This window comes from Sarcophilus harrisii, chromosome 4 (assembly GCF_902635505.1).
Source record: "Sarcophilus harrisii chromosome 4, mSarHar1.11, whole genome shotgun sequence".
Classification (NCBI taxonomy): Eukaryota; Metazoa; Chordata; class Mammalia; order Dasyuromorphia; family Dasyuridae; genus Sarcophilus; species Sarcophilus harrisii.
The window spans coordinates 119,452,806-119,474,491 of NC_045429.1; the positions used below are offsets into that span (position 1 = coordinate 119,452,806).

General features: G+C 32.7%; 1 protein-coding gene across 4 annotated transcripts in view; it reads left to right on the top strand.

Annotated features, from left to right (window-relative positions):
• Positions 1-21,686, top strand: part of WDR27 (WD repeat domain 27) — a 243,228-nt gene that overhangs the window by 143,172 nt on the left and 78,370 nt on the right. The window lies entirely within an intron of this gene.

Genomic DNA, 21,686 nt, shown 5'->3' on the forward strand with positions numbered 1-21,686 from the left:
AATCCAACTGAAAAAATAACCATACCTGACATACGTAACTTTTCACAGTCTGGTTTCTACTGTCTTTTTTTCACAACCAAAGGGAAGTGCTTTTCACCATATTTTGTGAGGAACCAAAATGAGTCACTACAATGAATTTGAGATTGGCTATCTTTTTTAGTGCTCTTTTCATTTATATTATTATAATGATTGCATATATTGTTTTCCTGGATCTACTTTTTTTGTTTTATATCAGTTCATACAAGTCTTCATTGTTCATGTACTAGTAGTAACAGTACTTATAATATTAGTAATTGTTGCAGTAGTTGTAGTATATAGTAATTGTTGTTTAGTCATGTTACAGTTGTATCCAACTGTTCATGGTGTATATGTGTGTGTGTGTGTTGGCAAAGATACTGGAGTAGTTTGCCATTTCATTTTCCAAGTCGTTTTCCAGATGAAGAAACAGAGGCAAACAGGGACATACAGCTAATAAGTGTCTGAGGCAGGATTTGAACTCAGGTCTTCCTGACTACTATAACACTCTTTTCATTGTGACATCTGCCTATAATAAAGTTCTATTTTTGTTTAGTCACTTCCCAGTTAATGCACGCAACTTTTTGCTTCCACAAAAGTGTTAAAATTATATATTATATTTTCACTAATATTTATATTTGATGAGTTTAATTTTATTTTGGATGCTAATTTTATTTTAATTTGTATGTTAATTTTAAAATAGAAACAGCAACAAGGCTCATAAATATCATTTCCATTGATATAGGAGGAATAGTAAAATTGGTATTCTTCCCATTTTAAGTTAAAAAAAACTATTGTGAGAATATTTATCTGAAATGTGGGCAGAAATATTCATAAAAATATGACTATATAATATCCTAGAATACTTAATCTGCTAGGGACCTAAGAGGCTAGTTAATTGAATCCTTTCATTTTGTAAAAGAGGAAATTGAGCTGTGGAGGTTTGTGAGTTACCCAACAGTGCTCATTTAATAAACATTAGAGGTGAGATTTGAATCTTGTGTCTTTGGTTTTCATCTCTATCTGTGTGATATTTACATTGATAGATCTATCTCCCATCTCTGTGGCAAGTGCGTATCACAGTGGAGTTACCTGGAACCAGGAAACCCTGAGTTCATATCTGACCCTAGTTATTTCCTAGCTATATGACTCTGAGCACTTAACCTTGATTTACCTTAAAAATCAAACCAAAACAAACAAAATTTACTTAATGCCACTGTTGATATCTCCAAGTCTATGTGTCCAAACCATAACATATCATTTCCCTCCTTACTTCATTCATGATGTCAGTTTGCCCCCTTCTTTACACTTTGCATACATCTTTCTAATAGTCTAGTAGTCACAACCTTGTGATCATTTCTGATTACAAAATTCATATTTCTAAAACATAGTTCTAAACTTGTAATTTCTTTGCTCAGAAATTTCCTGTGGCTCTCTGTTATTGCTTCTAGGATAAAATATAGACTCAGAATCATGTAGTAATAGAATTAGACAGTTGTTAGGGACATCATTAACCCTCTGGTTCAATTTATACTGAAAAGGAATTCCTGTAATCACCTACCTAACAAGTGGTCAAACAACTTCCTCTGTAAGGATGAAGAACTCATCACTCCTTGAGACAATCCATTCCATTGTCAGATGGAATTTCAGGACAATAAGCCTAAATTGGTCCCTTAGTTACATCTACACATTGCTTTCTAATTCTACCCTCGTGGGTCAAATATAATCTCTCTTCTATATGAGGACTTATCATATACTTGAACACTATTGTCATGGCCACAATTTTATCTTCTTCAGGATAAACATTTCTAATTTTCTAAAGTATTCCTTTTATGACATGGATTCAAGGCTCTTCATAATTTTATTTGTCCTTTGCTAGATTCTCCTAATCTCTTTTTTTAAAATAATGGGTCCCAGAAATTAACACATACTTTAAATGATGAAAATAGAGGATAGAAGGACTATTGCCTTATTTCTGAAAGTCTTTATTCCTCAGCCTAACAATCAATATATTCCAAAATCATTTAAGTTTTCAAATTGACTTAACATTATTCTATATAATGCGTTCTTTCAAGCAGACTGACCCATTTCATATTAATTTATGTGAAATCATGTTTCCATCCTCTGTACTTTTTCATAGACTAGTTCCCTACATTAGAAATGTTCTATGTCAACACCTCTACCTTTTAGGAATCTGACTTCCTTTCAAGGGTTATTCAAGTGCCACTTCTTGTAAAAGGTCTTTGTTGATTGCCTCATAATTATTTTATATCTGTTTTGAATATAGGAGTTTTTCCCCTTATTTGTAGAATACAAGTGCTTTACGGTTAGAAACGTTCATTTTTACCTTTATATTCCCACAGAAATATTTATTGAATTGGTTTCACTTGAATTCTGTCCAGCAGGATCTAGCTTTAACTATCTCCTGACAGAGGCAAGACCAAACTTTCCCTTCCACATTTCTTGTTTATGGCATCTGCTTTCATTCTCATTCTTGACAAAGTGGGGAGGAGAAAGACAAAATATCAAGATAGGGCTATGTTTTCTAGTCATTCTGATTAATCCCAAAATAGCTAGCTCATTTCTGGGCAATTGCTAGACATTTAATATTATTTAAAATTTATTTAAATTGACATAAAGATGTCTTGGTAGTGACCACTTTTAACTCCTTTTTATGACATTTAGCCCAAGAGTAAAATGATAGGAAATTCCATAAATATTCTTAGTGATCCTTGCCTAAAATAAAATCCTGTTTGGGAGGTTAATACTTTTAGGTATCTTATATTTGTATCTCTAATTAAGATGTAAAGAAAGGGTTTGCTTTTCAAGAAAAGAGAATACTGATAAAATATATCTATCTGGTTACTTCATTGATATTTATACAGTCTTTAGTTGTAGCATTTGCTGTACTATAAATCATAGAGATTAAGAACTGCATATGTTCCTTCATGAGAAAAAGAACCGAGATAAAACAGAATGAGAAAACTAATTAAAATTTTGTGTCTTTCTGTTTATATTTATACAAAGTTTCCATTGTTAGGTTATTTTCTTTTAGTTTGATATGAAGTATTAAAAGATGTTGTTTATGATTTATAATCTATAAAAATTTGAAACAGATGTGGATATTGACATTGTTGTTTCTAGGTACTGAACCATAAAAAGAAAAATCCAATAACAAAAGCATATCAGTAATTCACTAGTGAGTTGCAATTGATTAAAATTTTTAGAAATATTGATCTGCAAATATAAATTAAATTTGAAGACTGTCTATTTTGTTTGTCTCAGAAAGCTAGAGAAAGAGCTGGTAAAAATTTTCTGTGCTGAAAAAAGTGACCTCAGCTTCTTTAGATAGATATAGTTTAGTTGTTGTATAAGATATGATTACAGAAAGGGACAGCAAAAAAAGGCAAACTAATGATATATAACAGAAATGGGATAAATAAGCTGAAACTGAATTGAAAGAGTGGTTATAGGTACTTTTTAGCAGTATGTTTATATTTTGCATATAGATTTTCTAATAGCATTTTATATTCCTTCAAAGATATGTCTGCATATATGTGCACATATACATATGTATATATTTATATAAAATGTAGATATACTTCAGAGCATGAGAATTAGTGCTAATTTAAAATAAAGATCTGACTTCTTGATGTAGCCTATAAACATTTTTTGAATTGACTAAGATAAAAGATATCAAAGCAAGTAAGGCAGAAAAAGTGATCTAGTTGTAGGGGCAGGAAAACAGCATCTATTATTGATAGCATTAATATGGGTGTTGTTTTTAGGGCTGCTTGCTGTTGTATTCTCTTGTATTCTCATCTGTTGCTGTTACTCTAAAATACAGAGAATTAATTAATTAATTAAAATGTGAATGTCACAAATATTTTAGTGAATTACAAGGGTTAAACCAGAACAAAACATATTCCTTCAAAGTAACATTTAAATTAAATAATTATATTTCATTAGAAGGGATATTGCAAAAAAAAATAAGGTCCAAATAGATTTTCAATAAGAATTCTAATGTTGCAATTATTCTTTTAAATCCTCTATTTCTTCAGTAGCAGGATTCACCATAATATAGAATTGTTTTTCCATTCATTCATGAATCTATTATAAAAGTTTGCTGTGTGTAATACACTGAACTGTATATTGAGTTTCTTCTGATCACAGCTGGTAGTCTTCCATTTCTTGCTCCTCCAGTCGCTGGTGGGAAAGCTGTTAGGGGCCAGTAACACAGCTTCCATACGCACCAAACTCACCCCTTCCCTTCTAATTCATGTCAGGTTTTCTCTGTGACACCTGCTCCTGTGAAAGAGAAGGAAGGGAAAAGTCATTGAGGAGCAGTAAATGGACCCTTCCATCTGACCATATAACTTGCTTTCTATCTCATGCTGTGCTTGTCTCTTGTCTGATCTCCAGCCTCCATTGGGAAGGGGTGTGGTACTTTCCATTCAGTGAAGAACATCAATATATCTTGTTATGCTTTACACATTTCAGCAATGTTGAACCCTTGTAAATCATCCAAATCCCATTCTCTATCTCCTGCTACTTGATTCCTTATTTCCTTCTCCTTCAAACCTCTCACCTCAAAGTTTTAATCAAATACCTCTTACCCTTTCTACTGTGATCTCTTGAATGTCTGTTCCATAGGCAATAAACTGTCTTCTGGAATTTAACATTTTTTATCAATGATTTGAATAAAGTAATATGTGATATTCTTATCAGATATGATGACACAAAATTAGAAGAGAAGACTAACATATTGGAATGCTAATTCAGGATCCAAAAAACTTTTAACAGTCTCCAACATTGGACCAAACATAACATGAAATTATATGTAAATGTTAAAATCCTATACTTGGGATTCAAAAAACAATCCAAATCAATATGATAATTTCAAAATAGGGAGCTATGTCAGATAGCAGTTTAAAAAAGTTCAACAAGAATATATTAAGTATTTATCATATGTCAGAGGCTGACTTAATATCATGATGGAAGATGACTGTACCTGGAGAACTGCAGTACATAGGTTTTGGAGAGGCCTTCTGAAGTGTTTTCAAAGAAGCCAGGAATTCTGAGAGACAGAAGTCAAGAGGGAGAGCAATCCAGTCATAGTAGATTGCAAGATCCTTGGAATCTCATATCCCAGATGGCTTGTTTTACTGATAAAATGAATCTACTTCACCTGGATTTTTGGATACATTCCAATAAATTTTGGATAGTTGTAAACATGCCTTCCCAGCCTCCATTGGTGATGTTATCCCCTCTCAAAACTTTCTTTCTCATTTGCTTCTATCCATATCTTTCTATAATTCTACACTGTAACACTTATTACAGAAAGCTTGTTCTTTTAATATAATCAAATACTAGATGGCATAGATCTATCTCCTCTCAAAACTTTCTTTCTCATTTGCTTCTATCCATATATTTCTATAATTCTACACTGTAACACTTACTACAGAAAGCTTGTTCTTTTAATATAATCAAATACTAGATGGCATAGATCTCTTGCTTGTTCATTCTCTCCCTCCCTCTCTCTCTCTCCCTTCCTCCCCCTTTTCCCTCCTTCCTTCCTTCCTTCCCTCTGTCCTTCCCTCTTTCCCTCTTTCTCCCTCCCTCCCTGACTCCTCTCCCTCCACATGTAAAAGTAGTAACTAGTTTGTTACAAATATGAATAATAAGAAATGGTAGGATAACTATTACTGAAAGTCAAAAACTGTGATTCTCTTATTTCAGATTTAGTCATATAAAAGTCATCAGAGTTAGTAGACTTGAAATCAGCATACCTGTTTCTGAATCCTACTTTTTTAAACCTCAAAATGCTCTCTCTCTCTTTATATATATATATATATATATATATATATATATATATATATATGTACATATATATATATGTTATTATTTGCTAATTGTCTCATATGGGAAATACTGTGCTATACTTTGAAGACACTAGGCTAAAATGAAACAATCTTTGACCTTCAGGGGCTTTTATTCTGCTGAGAGTCATTGGATTAAGATACTAAAGAGTAATGAGCTAAATGAATAAATAGTTTCAAATTACAGGATTTTTCTTTCCTTTTCTTCCTTCCTTCCTTCCTTCCTTCCTTCCTTCCTTCCTTCCTTCCTTCCTTCCTTCCTTCCTTCCTTCCTCTTTCTTTCTTTCTTTCTTCCTTCCTTCCTTCCTTCCCGAAACTGTCATGATCTTCTTATCACAAAAAGACACAAGAACAGGACTTTTTGGAAACCTTTAGGAGGATCGTCAACTGTCCTAATAAATTGGAATGGATGCTTGGGGCTAATTAAGACAGAATCAATCAAACGACACTTTGGCTCTTGCCAGAATCTCAGAATCTATGGTCATTAGAGTTTTCCATGAGCAGAAGACAGTATAAACAAGGGCAGAGAGCAAGTAGGTTATGGATTTGTATCAGAATTAGAATTTCATTTTTTTTTGTTGCCTATCTGACTTTTAGGATTCTGAACCTGTATTCTTTCAGAACTTGTATCTATTGTATTTACTTCCTTTCATATGCCTTAGTTCACCTCCTTTAGTTCTAGGCTGTCTGGACACCACAGTTCCTGCCGGCTCAACTTTCCCTTTGCTAATTGACCCTTTGTCTGCACTGACCTGTGGAAACCATACTCCTACTGAGTTGGATTCCCGGTCCTTGTCTCTCCTGTCCAGCCCTCATCCACTGCAATCTAGTCCCCAATTTAAGAGAAAGAACATGTCCTTGAACAAGAAATCCTTAAAATCTGACTTAAAATACAAAAATTAGTTTTGGATAAACAATACAAAATAACATTTAGAGCACATGGGAGAGATTGGGAAAAGTAGGAAGAGGAAAAGCACATGTCAAAATCTCATAATTTGTAACAAGAAAGAGTATCATCCCTCTCTAAACAGAATAAGTTTTCTGGAATAATGTTTATACACACACACTCACACACACACACACACACACACTATAGCTCAGGTAGTATTATTGTCCCCTCATAAAAAGACTTTTGAAATTTTTTGATCAAGGACATTTTATATACAATAGTACAGTTATTTGAATAATATATATGGCTTAGAAGGTAGAGTTAAAATAAAAAGAAAAACATAAAAGCTCATGGGAGAACTTTAGATTCAAAAAAATGGCTTTGAATCTGAGAGAGTGCTCTACTACAATTAAATGTGTGCTGCCAATGACTGCAGCTGTACGCCACATGAGCAAGGTCAAATGTGATTTCAAATATAAGAGATAGGCTGTTGGTTCTCTGTTCATTAGACAGTAAAGGGGCCGTACAGTTAGTCCTCTGTTCTATTAGTTTAGGTATTTAACCTTGTAGTGGTGGGAGGAGAATAAACTTAAGAACATTTAGCTTCTTAATGAAATCATACTGGCTGGATGCTTAGCCAAGAAGAGCTGCTGTGTTTCTGGGGAAAGCAGAAAAGCCCAAAGAATTCATAAACCAAGATCTCAAGAGGGAAACCCCAATAGAAAGGGTTGAATTGAAATTGAAGGCTGATGAGGAGGTGAGATTGAGGTGCTAATATAAAAATATAGATTATATTTACTAGAAAAGTGAAAAAAAAGTAAAAGAAAAAAGAGAGAAAGAATGATAACCTTATAGAAAAAGCTAGAAATAAATTTCAAGAGGAGTTGTTCTTAAGGAAAAGTGAAAATAACATGGTAAATTTAAATTGCATGCTCAGAGGGAAAAAAGTAGAAAAAGGACATATCTTTTTAATTTACATAATATTCTACCATTATTGTATAGAGGGCTCTTTATTTCTCTACCAAATTTGTAACAGGTGACTTATTTAGATAGTAATTTTCTGTGTATCATGAGCATAGATTTAAAACTGGAAAAATATGATGAATGCAAAAGGAAACTTTAAACTTCACACAAAGGAAAAAAGGCAGTAGAAGGTAAAATGACACCAACAATGTCATATTGTTATAGAGTTAGATTTGTTTTTCCTTTTAAATTTCTATAATTGTTTTGGTTTAATTGTGAAAGTTATGGGTGGTTTAGTATTAGAGTTAATCTTCAGGGTATTACTTTAGTTTTTTAAATTTGCATTTTTTATTATTAGTGATTTGGAGCATTTTTTTTTTAATAATTGTTAATAGTATGCTCTTTTTGAAGAAGTGTTTATTCATATCCTTTGGCCACTTACTTATGGAAGAATAATTTGTGGACTTATATATTTCTGTTAGCGTCTAGATGTTTTGAGTATTATATCCCTTCCAGAGAGATTTGCTATAAGATTTCCCAGTTGATCTCTTCTTTCTTGTCCTAGTTGCATTAATTTTGTTCATGTAAAAGCCTTTTAATTTCATACAATCAAAATAACATCTTTTTACCATTTACAATCATCTCTATCTATTGCTTGGTTAAGAATTCACTTCCCTGTTTTACTTGTGAAAGTTACCTGATCTGATTATCTTCTGATTTTTTACAGTATGATTTTTAATAACCAATCACATATCTATATTGAATTTATTGTGGAATATTATATAAGATGATGTTACAAATCTAATACCTGCCAGATTGGTTTCTAGTTTTCTCAAAAATTATTAACAAATAATTTATGTTTATGGCTCAATGATTTTTAGAGGACTGCTATATATGACATACTATATATATATATATAATATATATATGTATAATGATTTTATAGGACTGATTTTGTCTATTTATTTTTGATGATTTTTGTCTAGTCTGCTCTATTGATCTGCTTCTTTTATTTCTTAACTTACCAAATAGTTTTGATTTTTACAGCTTTATAATATAAGGTGAGTTCTTGAGATGTTATTTTCCTTTTATTTATAACTTTATTCATGATTTCCCGTGATATTTTAGATTTTTCTTCTCAAATGAATTTTATTATTTTTTGCTTAGCTCTGTAAAGCATAGCTATGGTAGTTTGATTTGTGTAATACTTAATTTCTAAATTAATTTTGATGTTATTTTTAAAAATTAAATTGGTGATCATTGGCCACCACTCCAATTATTTAAGTGTTTTTTTTTCTTCACCAAAGGTAAAGTGGACAATACAAATATGATTATTCCAATAGTTAATATATTAAATGCTTTTCAAGGTCTCACTAAATGATAGCGCTAGGACTTGGCTAAGATAGGTCTTATTATCTTACTAATATTTGAATTCATATGACAAATTAGGTGAAAATCTCATTTACCCTATTATTTTAAGATATGCTAAATCTATCTTAAAAACACACTTTAGACAGTAAATGAAATATATACTATAAAGCATGCAGTTCAAAAGGATGAACAAAAAGACCTAGTAAGGAATTCATTTACATGATAAGAAAATAGAGTACTTTGATATATTCACCTGACCCACAGGAAATACATCTTGGGTTATTGAAAGAACTGGTAGATAGAATTGTTCTGAATTTTTCATCAAATTTTGAGATTGAGAAAAATCAGAGGGATACCACAGGCTTAGAGAAAGGTATAGGTCATTGAGCTTAACTTTGATTTATGGGTATGAATGAATCCTTGCCATGTATGATGTAATGAAGCTTTTTGTTCTGATACAAAATGACATAGCTCCTGAAATCATTTCTAACTTTGGAGATTCTGTGGTTCTCTAATATACCAAAAGATTATTTAGGGATAATTAGAGAGTATTATTTAGAGAATATATTTGCTGGTTAGAAGTTTTCCAAAAGCCAAGCATTTTTGTGTGTATGTGCTAAATTAATCCATAATTTCTCTGTGGTTTCAAAATAGGATTACTATCTTTCTCTATTGGCCCAGTCTTTTACATCCTTCAGTTACTCTGCTACTACTGAACTCAAATTTCTTAACTATTCTGAGGAAGATGTAGACTTGAATCCAACCTTGGCACAATTAAGTATCTCCCCTTACTCTTATTATATATTTGTTAATTTTATATATAGTTTATGATTGTGCTTCTGTGGATCTCTTTATTGTGATTTCCTTTATAGGATTTTAGAGACTTGAGAATAGATCTCTTTTCTGTATTGAAAGCCATCCAAAAGCTATATCTATAATGTACATGTTACAGACATGTTGCTCAGTCCTTCAGTCATATTCTGTCATGGGTGATTCTTCATGACTCTGTGGACTATAGCATGCCAATAATGCCTGTGGGGTTTTCTTGGCAAAGTTACAGGAGCAGTTTGCCATTTCCTTCTCTAGTAAATTAATGGAGGTTAAGTGACTTGCTTAGGCTCACACAGCTAATAAGTATCTGAGATGGGATTTAAATTAAATCCTAGGACTTTCTGACTGCAAGCCTAGTGTTCTACTTACTGGCCACCCAGTTGCCTCAATGATTGTGCATATGTACAGATACATCCATAATATATATATGTATACATACATATATGCATTGTCAATGCGATAGCTGGGTGGGTCTATATAAATAAATAAATAAATAGCATATAGTATAATATATAGCATGTCATATACCATGTCAATAATTATATATGTATATATGTGTTTGTAGGTATATATGTGTGTGTGTGTGTGTGTGTGTGTGTGTATATATATATATATATACACACATATATATGTATGTCAGCTTGACTTACCAATGCTGTATTTTGCTTCCTTGTCCTGTGACAGTTGCTTTAGGTTACATAATCGTTTTGTAATTTAGTTTGTTTAGGCACATCTCACAGTCCTGGTCAGAATATTTCTTGAGTTCTTCATAAAAATTTTGGAAACCAATTTTGATAATGTATAACCCTAACTATTGAAATCCCTTTGGCAAGGAAAAGAAGGAGATATATGAGTTGTTAACAATAGCATTAGTATATTTATTTGTTATTTTACTAAGTCTATGGAGATTAACTCAACTATAGGGATTTTCAGAGTTACCAGATACTTCCCTTTCCCCTTCCCCTTCCCCTCCCACTCCCAACTCCCCCAGTAAAATAATTACAACAAGCTGTCAGGGATAGAGAAAAGTTGCTTTATACTGAGTCTGAAAAATATGGATTACATAAAAAACTTCACATTTATAATGTACCAAGATTTACTTAAAAGAAAACACAGGGTTTATGAAGACTATCAGTCAATTTTGTTTCTTAGTTTCATTAATTTCTACAAGTTGGTATTACTATTCTAAATATAATTTGAATATAGGTAGCATTTATTTACTAAAAGCTTCAAATTTCTTTGGAAAACTCAATAAAGTATGAAAGGCATATATTTTAAGTGTAGAAGGAAAGAAGTTTATATATTTATGTTATATATATTTATAAGTTTACATTTTTTTTAAAGTAGGATAAACAGAAAATGGGAATATGGCAACTCCCAGTATAGGGTAACTAATTTTTTTTTTTTTTTTTTACCATTTTGCCCTATAACCTTTGATGCAAATATTCAAGAACAGGTAATGATATGTTGTGAAAGCTCAACTTTTTAAAGTTTTAAATTCACTTTTATTAATCTAGTTGAAGAGAAGATAGGCACAAATTAAACTTAATTTTTTTAATACCTTATCACCTTTCAAAGATCTCTGCAAAGTTTTCTGCAAAAAGATTGAATACTTTTTTATGATGCTTTGAATTATTTGTATTGGAAAAGAATTGTTTGATTTATAAAAGGAAACGGTCCCTTTAAATAGGAACATGTATAGTATATGTATATTTTCATAGATTACTGATTCAGGAGATGCTGGAGAACAGAAATATTTTAAAACTAAAATATTCATCACTGTGAACTGAGGACCAATTCTTAATAAAAATTAAAACCAAAACTTTGAAATTTTAATATAAATCAATGAATAAAAAGATTCAGTGTATATAATAGAGTTTTCTAAGAACACAGTTATAATTTAGGGGAATTATACATTCTTTCCTACACAAAGAAACAAAATCCCTCAACATTGATTGTGAGAAGAAATATCATGGTCAATATTTTTGAACCTTTGCAAGTAAATAAAGAAGTGTGGATGTGTTAAAATGTTGCTCTTATTTTGCAGAAATGTTTTCATCAGATAAGACTTAAAGTTTCCAAGATATTTAAGCAAATATTAGGCCAGGTTTGGAGCAATTTTATTTTATCTGGAACAAAAATTTAATTCCTTTGGTGCCTCTAAATTGGATATTAAGTGGAATTGAATACTAGTACCAAGTTATTTTGAGAGCTGATTTAGGATAAAGTTTCATCTTGGTCTAAAGATTTACTAATTCAATTTATTTTTATACTTAGAAAATAGCTTCTATATCAAGGTAATAAATAAAAATAAATAAATAAAAACAGTTTGCTAACTTTTGTTCATTGAGAAGAGAATATTGATTCTTGTTCCTATTTCAAAATAAATTTAATGCCACTTAAGTAATAGGTAATCACTTATCTTCAGAGAGCTATGATTGCTTTAAATATTTCTGCTTTATAAGAATACATAATCAACCATGTTTAACTAAGTTTCAGCAACTGTCTTATGGCTTCTGAGTTCTCATCCAGTTCTCAGATTGAGTAAGACTGAATTTAAAAGCCCTTCCAATTTCTTTACCTGTACTATTTTGCTTCCACAAATGGGTAGGGATCAGTACACATTTACATTAAACAGAAACTTGGAAGAAACAAGTTTGAACTGACTAATGAATAAAGAAAATTGTATTTTTCTGTCCTTAACTTTTAAATACTTAAAATAATTTTCAAATCCACTTTTGGCTATCTCCTATATATATAGCTAGCTCATGATGGCTATAATAGTCTCCTCTGGATGTCCTCTGTTCTCTAGAAGTCTTTGGATTTGAAATATGTTGGCTAGAAGTGGATCCTTTTTTGAAGAGTCGCTTCTTTCAGAATGGGTTTTGTAGTAGAAATTGTGAGCAGCAATTGGAAGCCTCATAAGTTCAATTGGTTTGCAGGTCCTAATGAGCAACCAGAAGACATAAACAAAGACATTTATTGAGATGGTTTATTAAGAGCAGTAGCTACAAAACATTTTTTTCCATTAGCTTGAGACACCCTCCGAAAAATGGGCACATTAATAGATCCTTGAATGGAAAGATGCATCCATAAGGAAAACATTTGGCCAAGTGATGAGTACTTTTGGTACTATAGGACTCCAGTGTCCTTTCCCATCTCATGTTTCTTCTCTTGCAAGATGTTGGATTGGCCACTCAGCTGGGCTTCCCTGAGCCTGTTCCTCTCTCCAGCTTGATTTTCAATAACCACATTGAAGTCTCTTGACACACAGACTTCCTCCCTTTTGAACCTCATCTAATTACGTAGGGAATATGTCTTGCTTTTTATAGGACTCTTTCTAAAGATATCTTTGAGGAAGTCAGTTGCTGAAATGATAGGGGGAATGTATTCTTGATTATATTTACTGGGACCCAATGAGTTGGAGATGGGGGGATGATAAGAGAGTGCAGATGGGCATGAAAGCCAGTGCGACCAGTTCTGGAAAGACCTATGAGAGATGTAGTGACTGGAAGCAACATGGTCTTAGTGAGTGCCAGAAAATTTTAGTAGATTCATTTAAAGCCTTGACAGCAGGACAAAGGTCTATTCTGGCTACCAGTCAATGTTAATGTCATTATCTGGTACGGGCTTCCTTTAATTCCTAAAAAATGCTCAAAAAAACCCTTAGTGGAATAAATAGGCGATTTGACTATTCCACACTTCTTCCTTTTTGTCTTTTTCACAAATTCGGCATTCCTTGTTCTCCCCTGACATGTCTTGTTCCCTCTATGAAACTGTTGCCCACTTCTGCATTCAAACCAGGTAAGTGAAAATTAACATTAACCCAACAGAAATGCTGATATAAGAAGCCTTTATATAGAGATGAAGAAACAAGCTCAGAGATAGAGTGCTTTGTCCATAATCATAGTTAATGTCAGAGCTGGGATTTGAACCAGGCTCTCCTTTTCTGATTGCATCAGCTTCCTCATTGATAGAGTACCTGCCCTCTAGAAGCTTATATTTTTGTTTCAAAATGTCACCATCTCCCAATTCCCATCTATCCAAATATGTTTTTCAATTCCTCCTCAATTCATTCCATAATTTTTTGCAGCTTAATTTTTGATCTAAACTTTGGGTATGTAGAATCTTGTACCTTCTTGTTATTTTTCCTGCATCTGACTTCTCCAATCAATCAGTTGATGATTACTACTACTACTACTACTATTACTACTACTACTACTACTACTACTACTATTGTTTTCTCCCCATAATATTAGAATCACCATTCCCTTATTTATGGCTTTTTAATTCTTCTAAGTATAGTGCATTTTAAAATGTTATTTTCAAAGTTTGGCTTAATGCTATGCTAATTTATGTTTCTATTATTTCATTTTCTCTTTCCTTATTCTTTATTTCAATTAAAATAACTTGCTGACAGTATCAAACATCTGTTTATCCTTCTTTCATTATTGAAGCTTCCAATTTACTCTTTTTTTTCACTTTTTGAACTATTTCTTACTCTACATCCACCATTTAGTTTCTTTTCTACTTCAAAGATCATCTTTAACTTCACTTCTTTCACAAAACATTTTTCAAAAAAAATTAAAGTGATGATATATAACTCATCAGCATGGAAAAGGAGAAAAGACTTGTTGATTCATCACCCTGCCTTTATCAGAGTGTCAATTCCTAGAGATAAAAACTCATCTGTCCTTTTTTCATCTGTAAAAAACATAGTATAACAGAAAAAATATAATGTTAGGATTAAAAGAACTGGGGGCTCATGTGATCCGATTTTCTCATATACAGGTAAATGTCAGAAAGATAAAATGATTTCTCTGTGATTACACCGCTAGTTAGCATATTATTTTCTCTCTTGAGTAAGGATCCATATGGGCCATATAGGAGCTGGGGTTGGAGTTGGACTAATTCTCTTGTAGCCTCAGTTTTCTCATGTTTTGGAATGAAAGGCTCAGACTGGATGGCCTCTATGGCCCCTTACAACTTTAAAATCTGTGATCTAGCCTAGTGTTTCTTAAGCTTTTTCCAGTTATGACCTTTTTTTTTCCCTCAGAAATTTTTACATCACTTCAGGAATATAACATAAAAGAGCTATACAAGTCAAACATTTACTGATAATCATAATTTTGCAACCTCCACATTCAGTTACAAGACCCCATATAGGGTCATGATCCACAGTTTAAGAAACTAGAATCTGTCCTGTCTGTTTTATATGAATATCAAGAAAACAGAATGAAGTAATAGATGGATGGTACTGTGAAACTTTTTTTAGAATGCAAATGATCATTAAAGTAAGATTTGATGGCAATCATATTTATAAATAAATCCCATTTGTTATCTCTTTAAAAAAAATGACACCTGCTTCTTACACAGTCTATCTTGACCTCGCAGTTATCAGAAACAATAAGAATCCTCCATCAAAATGACTTAATATATAATTTTTATTTACTTGTCTATATGCATTTTTCTCTCTCAATAGACTGTTGTTAAATGGTGTTAAAAAGAAGAACCAGTTTTAAGTTACTTTTCCTCCTATGCTCCTTGTTCATTGGAAAAAAAGAAAAATTTGTAAGAAATATTCAGTCAAGCAAAACAAATTCCTGCATTGGTCATATCCAAATGGATATATCTCCTTCTGTATCCTCAGTTCATTAACTGTAATGGGCTGAGGTTTGAGCTGATGCACTGAGGTCCCAAGTACATGAGGCTAGATAGTAATTGGGCTATACTCTTATTAATATACATGATTGGATAAAGAATGGTCCCTGCCCACTCTCCGTGCAAGTCCTGATGTGTTGTATAGGAAATGACGATTTTGGTGGGTGGAGGCAGAGAGAGAGGGAGGAAGACAAGTGGGGAGAGATTGAGCTGGGTTCGAGACTCCGAGCTGTTGGTTGTGTGGCTGCTGGTCGAGCTAGCTTCTTGACTCAGCTGCACACATTGCCATCGCCGATTCTCTTCCGCCTCCGATCCTTCTTCACTGAGAATAAAGACTGACGATTTTCCCCTAACCTGAATTCCTGTCTCGTGCTGATCTTAAAATACACGATTTTAACATTTGGCACCCAACGTGGGGCCCGAACCCACGACCCTGAGATTAAGAGTCTCATGCTCTACCGACTGAGCATTTACTTCATTATCTGTCCTTTTGGTTGGTCTTGTCATTGAACAGAATTCTTGAGTCATTCAAAGATGTTTTTTAAAATGTTGTGGTTATTGTAGAACTTGTTCTCCTGGTTCTATTGACTTCATTCTTCATTAGTAGATATGAATCTGGCTAGGTTTTTGTGAAGCCATTTCTTTTATCAGTTCTTACCATATAATAGCATTGCTATATTCAAGTAATTCATTATATTCATATAAAATAATTTGTTCATTTATTTCTCGATTGATAGGCACCCTCTGAGTTTCTAGTTTTGTCACAACAAATAGAATTACTATAAACATTTTTGTGGCATATAGATTATTTTCCCTCTTTGTTCTTTTAGACCTAATAATAGTGTTCCTGGGTTAGAAGACATTCAATTGTTCAGTGATTTTTAGGGCATAATTCCAAATTCGTTTTTCAGAAATGCTGGATCAATTATAGTTTTTAACAATAGTGCATTCATGTACTTATTTTCCAAAAGTTCCTCAAACTTTTTTTTTCCTTATCCTATGCGTGTTAGCTTGAACCTTCGAGTTGCTTTGTGTTTATCTAATTATTAGTAATTTGCAGCATTTTTTCACATGGCTATTAATATCTTGAATTTTTCCTTAGAAAGGTACCTGTTTATTTCTTCTGACCATTTATTAAATGGGAAATCAATCCTATTCTTACATAGTTTTAAATTAATCTCTTATTTATCTTAGAAATGAGACTTTATCAGAGAAATTTACATTGCAAAATTTCCCCCCGAGGCAATTGGGCTTAAGTGACTTGCCCAGTGTCACACAGCCAGGAAGTGTTAAGTGTCTGAGGTCATATTTGAACTCAGGTCCTCCTGACTTCAGGGTTGGTGTGCTATCTACTGTGCCACCTAGCTGCGCCCACATTGCAGATTTTTAAAATAGTTATTGCTTCCCTTCTAATTTAGCTGGATTAATTCAGTTTTTTTTCTATGATCAAAATTAACCCACTTAATTTTTATGATCATATCTATTTTTTAATCATGAATTGTTCCTCTGTGCATAGGTCTGAAAGGTATTTTCTTTCTTGACCTTCTAATTTGTGTCACTATTTACACCTGATATGTATCCATTTGGAGCTTATGGTATTCATTGAAAAAATCTTTATATTCTGGTGGTGCTGGACTACTTTCCATTTTTCCCCGCAGTTTTTGTTAAAGAGTTCTTAATCCTAATAGCTAGGGTCTTTGGGTTAAGCAAATACTGAACTATTATGTTCATTTGCATCTGTATATTGTATACAAACTGAGCAAAAACCTTATTTCTTCTTATTGTTCATATGCTTCAATCCTGTCCAACTTTTTGTGACCTCATGTAGGGTTTTCTTGACAGATGCTGGAATGGTTTGCCATTTTCTTCTCCAACTCATTTTATAGATGAGAAAACTGAGGCAAACAGTGACTTGCCCCAGAGTAACAATTGTCTAATGCCAAATTTGAACTCATTTCTTGACTCCATGCCTGTAACTCTCTCCACTAATTTGTAGAATAATTTGAAATCTGGGATTGCTAGTCCATTTCCATTCTTGTTTTTTTTTTTTTTTTAATTTACTTCTCTAATAATTTAATTCTTTTATATTTTCCTTAATTTTACCTTATTCCTGTTCCTTATGCCATGTAGATGTAAAATCTGAACTATTATATGGTATATGAAATTGTTCCTGAAATATTTTTTCCTCAATTTATCCCTATTTTCTTCTCCAACTATATTAGTCTCAAATTCCCCAAATCATCATCTTGATTTCCTCATTTGTTTCTTCTTCTACTCTTTCTTCTACAATATTGACCTACAGGAGTCTGAAGTCAATATTTTTATTTTTTTTACATTTTATAGTTTTCTTTATATAGACTTTTTCTTATTTTTCTTTCTTCCTGGTTTTTCTTCATAATATGTAGAAATGCTTGAGATTTTTATCAACTGCATTTTATTGTTTTCACTAAAGTCCTTTTATTCTCTTTTGTGATCAAAAAAATGTGCAATTGAATAAAACCTGTAAACTAAGCCTGATAGCATATGACATGTTCTGCCATGGTGATCCTTCCTTTATGTTCAGAAGATACAAGGGTGTTTCATTATCTGGTTTCCAGACTATTTATGAATATAGTTAATTTGGATTAATTCAACTATTTTGAATAAATATTTTCAGAGAATATGTGTATAAATGAATTTGAGTTTTTTACTTTATTTTAAAAATTATATTATTAACCATTTAAGAGCTGAGGATGTATTAGTAAGTGGGTGTGGTTTTGTGTTATTAACTTAAATTTTTATAGTGTGATACAAAGAATTTTCTCAGTTTCTCAATTGAACTATTCAAATAATCCTTCTTAAGTAGTTCATGTTTATTATCCCCAACAAAGAAGAAGCAGCTGAGGATCATAGAGGGTAAATAATATGCCCAAAAGCAAGTAGATGGCACAGGAAAATTTGAACCCAGGTCTTCTAACAGAACCTCACTGACCATGATTGCTATGTTCTCCCAATTTACCTCCAACTTGGGATCCCTTACTCTGTTCAAAGCATAGTATAAGTGCCACCTGTTACACAAGTTTTGTCTTGTTTTCCCCCATCTACAGTTATTAGATCATCTTGATGATGAGATGAAGTCTAGTTTTGGGGGCTTCCAGTATGGGAACCAAAAATATGATGAGGTTTAGGTTTTGGGGTTCCCTTTAGTAGCGAACCAAATGATAAGGTCTAGATTTAGGAAACCAAAATGAGATTAGGGTTTTTGGTGGTCAGGGAATTAAATGATAAGGAATAGTAGCAGGTTTGGGATTCAGGGAACCAAATGGAGAAGTTTGGCTCCCCTACATTCCCTTGGGATTCGGTGCAAGGGTAGGGAGTTTTGGGGAACCCCTTCTGGTGGCGCAGGGATTCTCTGTAAAGGAATTTACAAATCCAAAAACCTAAGATTGATAAAAGAGGTTTATTATAGGGATTGGGAAGTAAGGTTAGAAATCCTGACAGAGAGGCATAAAGTCTGGTTAGGGAAATAGGTGAGGATAAAGAGAGGATAACACTGGAAAAGAATATTATTCCAGTGGGCAGAAGCTTCCTTGGCATAGCATGGCATAGCCTGGCATGGCATAGCATGGCATGTTTAGTACCTCTGTAAAGAGAAGATTTTAGATTGGCTCTTTTATATTAGGAGCTTTGGCTACAAGCTGAAAGGGCTCGTAGGTGGAGTTTCAAGTTGGGTTTATCTACAAACTGGGTTTCAGCTTGAGCTAGAATTGAATGAGTTTCTTTAATTCAATAGGGTTGGAATTCTTTTGCTCAGGACTGAACCAACCCCTATTAACTAGATAATAGAATGAAACTGTCTTGTTTCCCTTGAACCGTGGTCCCTTACTGAGGCAGAGTCCAAGGGGATTTTCTACTTCAAGGAGTTTTAGAGTTTTAGGGTCCCTTCTTCAATCTCACATCCAACCAGATTACTTTGTGCTCTAAATTTGTATCGACTTCTTTGCACATGTCATTGCCCCATCAGTATAATATAAACTCCTTAAAGACAGAGATGATCTTTGTGTCTGCAACCTGTAGTATGTCTTCTGTATATACTTAATGTTTGTGGAATTTAATCCACATTGAATCTTTATGTAATTTTGTGTCTGCTACATGATACAGCCTTCCTGTGTGCCTCTTAGTTTTCTCATAGTCTGAGAAGATACTAGTTGCTTTTTAGAGCAACTCTAGTGCTCTAGAATTCCAATAAAAGTGAGAATTATGACAGTAATAGGGAAGATAGAATTATGGACACTTTTAATATCTACAGTTGAGAAAGAGCAAGAGCCTGGATTGCCTGACAGAATGATTAAATATTAAACTAAAACAGAACTAGTGTGCAGTAGATTATATATCTGGAGATAATCCATAAATATAAAGATAAATAATGTTTATTTAATTGGTCACATTGAAAGCTCATATACGTATATTAAATATGTAAATATACATATTTAAATGACCTAGTTAAAAATTTTTTGTTGTGCACTGCAGAATATGATACAGTTTTTCCTGGGAAGCTCTATGACATGCCTAGATGGTTTTCCCAGTGTTTTGTTCAACTCATTCAATTAATAATATTTGAGTAGGTATTACAGTTCTTGTTTTCCTTCCCCTTTCTATTGAGTGAATTATTTTAGCACCATACTTCCCCAGTAAGATTCTGTGTTAAATACTTCATTTTTCTTATCATTAGGCTGGGGCTTGTTTACAACACAGATTAACATCTTAAAAACTTTATATCTTCTTTGAATATTTACAGTGGGCATTTGTTGAAATTTAAATTACTGACAAAACAATGTCAGGACACTCTGCCATTAGGTACATCTTTTAGATTTATGGTTTGGCTATTGTCTTTGCTGGGCTCTGCAGAATATTTTTCAAAAGAATTGGCGATGGCTTGGGAATAGAATGAATTTTCATGTAATGGACAAGAAAAATATTAGAAAAGATTTGGAATTTGATTCATTCTTTAGTGTTAGAATATTACATATACATATATAAATGTACTTAATTGAAACTTCTTGTCCCTCAAAATGCATACAAAAGTAGAAAAAGAGAAAACTAATACTATATCACAAATCCCTCAAAATGTCATATTTATACATTTATGTAGACAGGATTACAATGTAGTTTTTCATTGAAATAAATTTCTAGAGAAGATGGGATAACCTCAACAACCAGAATCCTTTGATACTTGTCAGTTATTTTTAGAAAGGATATATATAATTCTCCAAAATTGTTAAAAGAATGGATGCTATTAATAATGGTACTATAGTTGAGATTTACTATGCCTGGAAAACAAAAGATTAGGACTTGATAATAACATAACAAATCATTAAAAATTAGAATTTAATAATTGTCTTCAAGCATGATCTATGAGTTTTTTTTTTTTAACTTCCATTTTCAGTAAGTTAAAAAAATCTGAGTTTAAATTACTTGAATGTGAATCTGATTAGACATGGAAATTTTCTATCTAAATTTCTTAACTAGAGAGGTAATTTAAACATTCAAATGGGCTACTAGCTCTAGGGACATTTAAAATAGGACAGATTAATGGTCACTCACTTTGTATGGCTTTGTCATTGATCAACAATCTCCGATTATTTAGTTTGCTGCTGTTTAGTTGTTTCACTTGAATCACTTTTTGTGACTCATTTGTTTGTTTGTTTTGCAAAGATACTGGAATGGTTTACTATTTCCTTTCCCTACTCATTTTACAAATGCAGAATTTAGATTAACCAGAGAAAGTGACTTGTCCAGGGTCACACAGCCAACAAATATCTGAGGCCAGATTTGTATTCAGGAAGGGAAATTTTCGGGACTCCCAGCTCAGGATTGCACCACTTAGACACCTATTATTTAGTTTTACCCATGTTTAATCAAGTACCTCCTCTACCTCTCCTTACTCTATATGTATGCATTACTTTTTTGTGAAGTCTACAACATACTCAGTGATTATCTGACTTGACCTGGACACCTTTTGCAACCTTTTGGGAATTCAGGTAACAGAATTCTCTCATCCAAGAATATCTGCTTATATAGCAGTTCTCTAGGGAAAT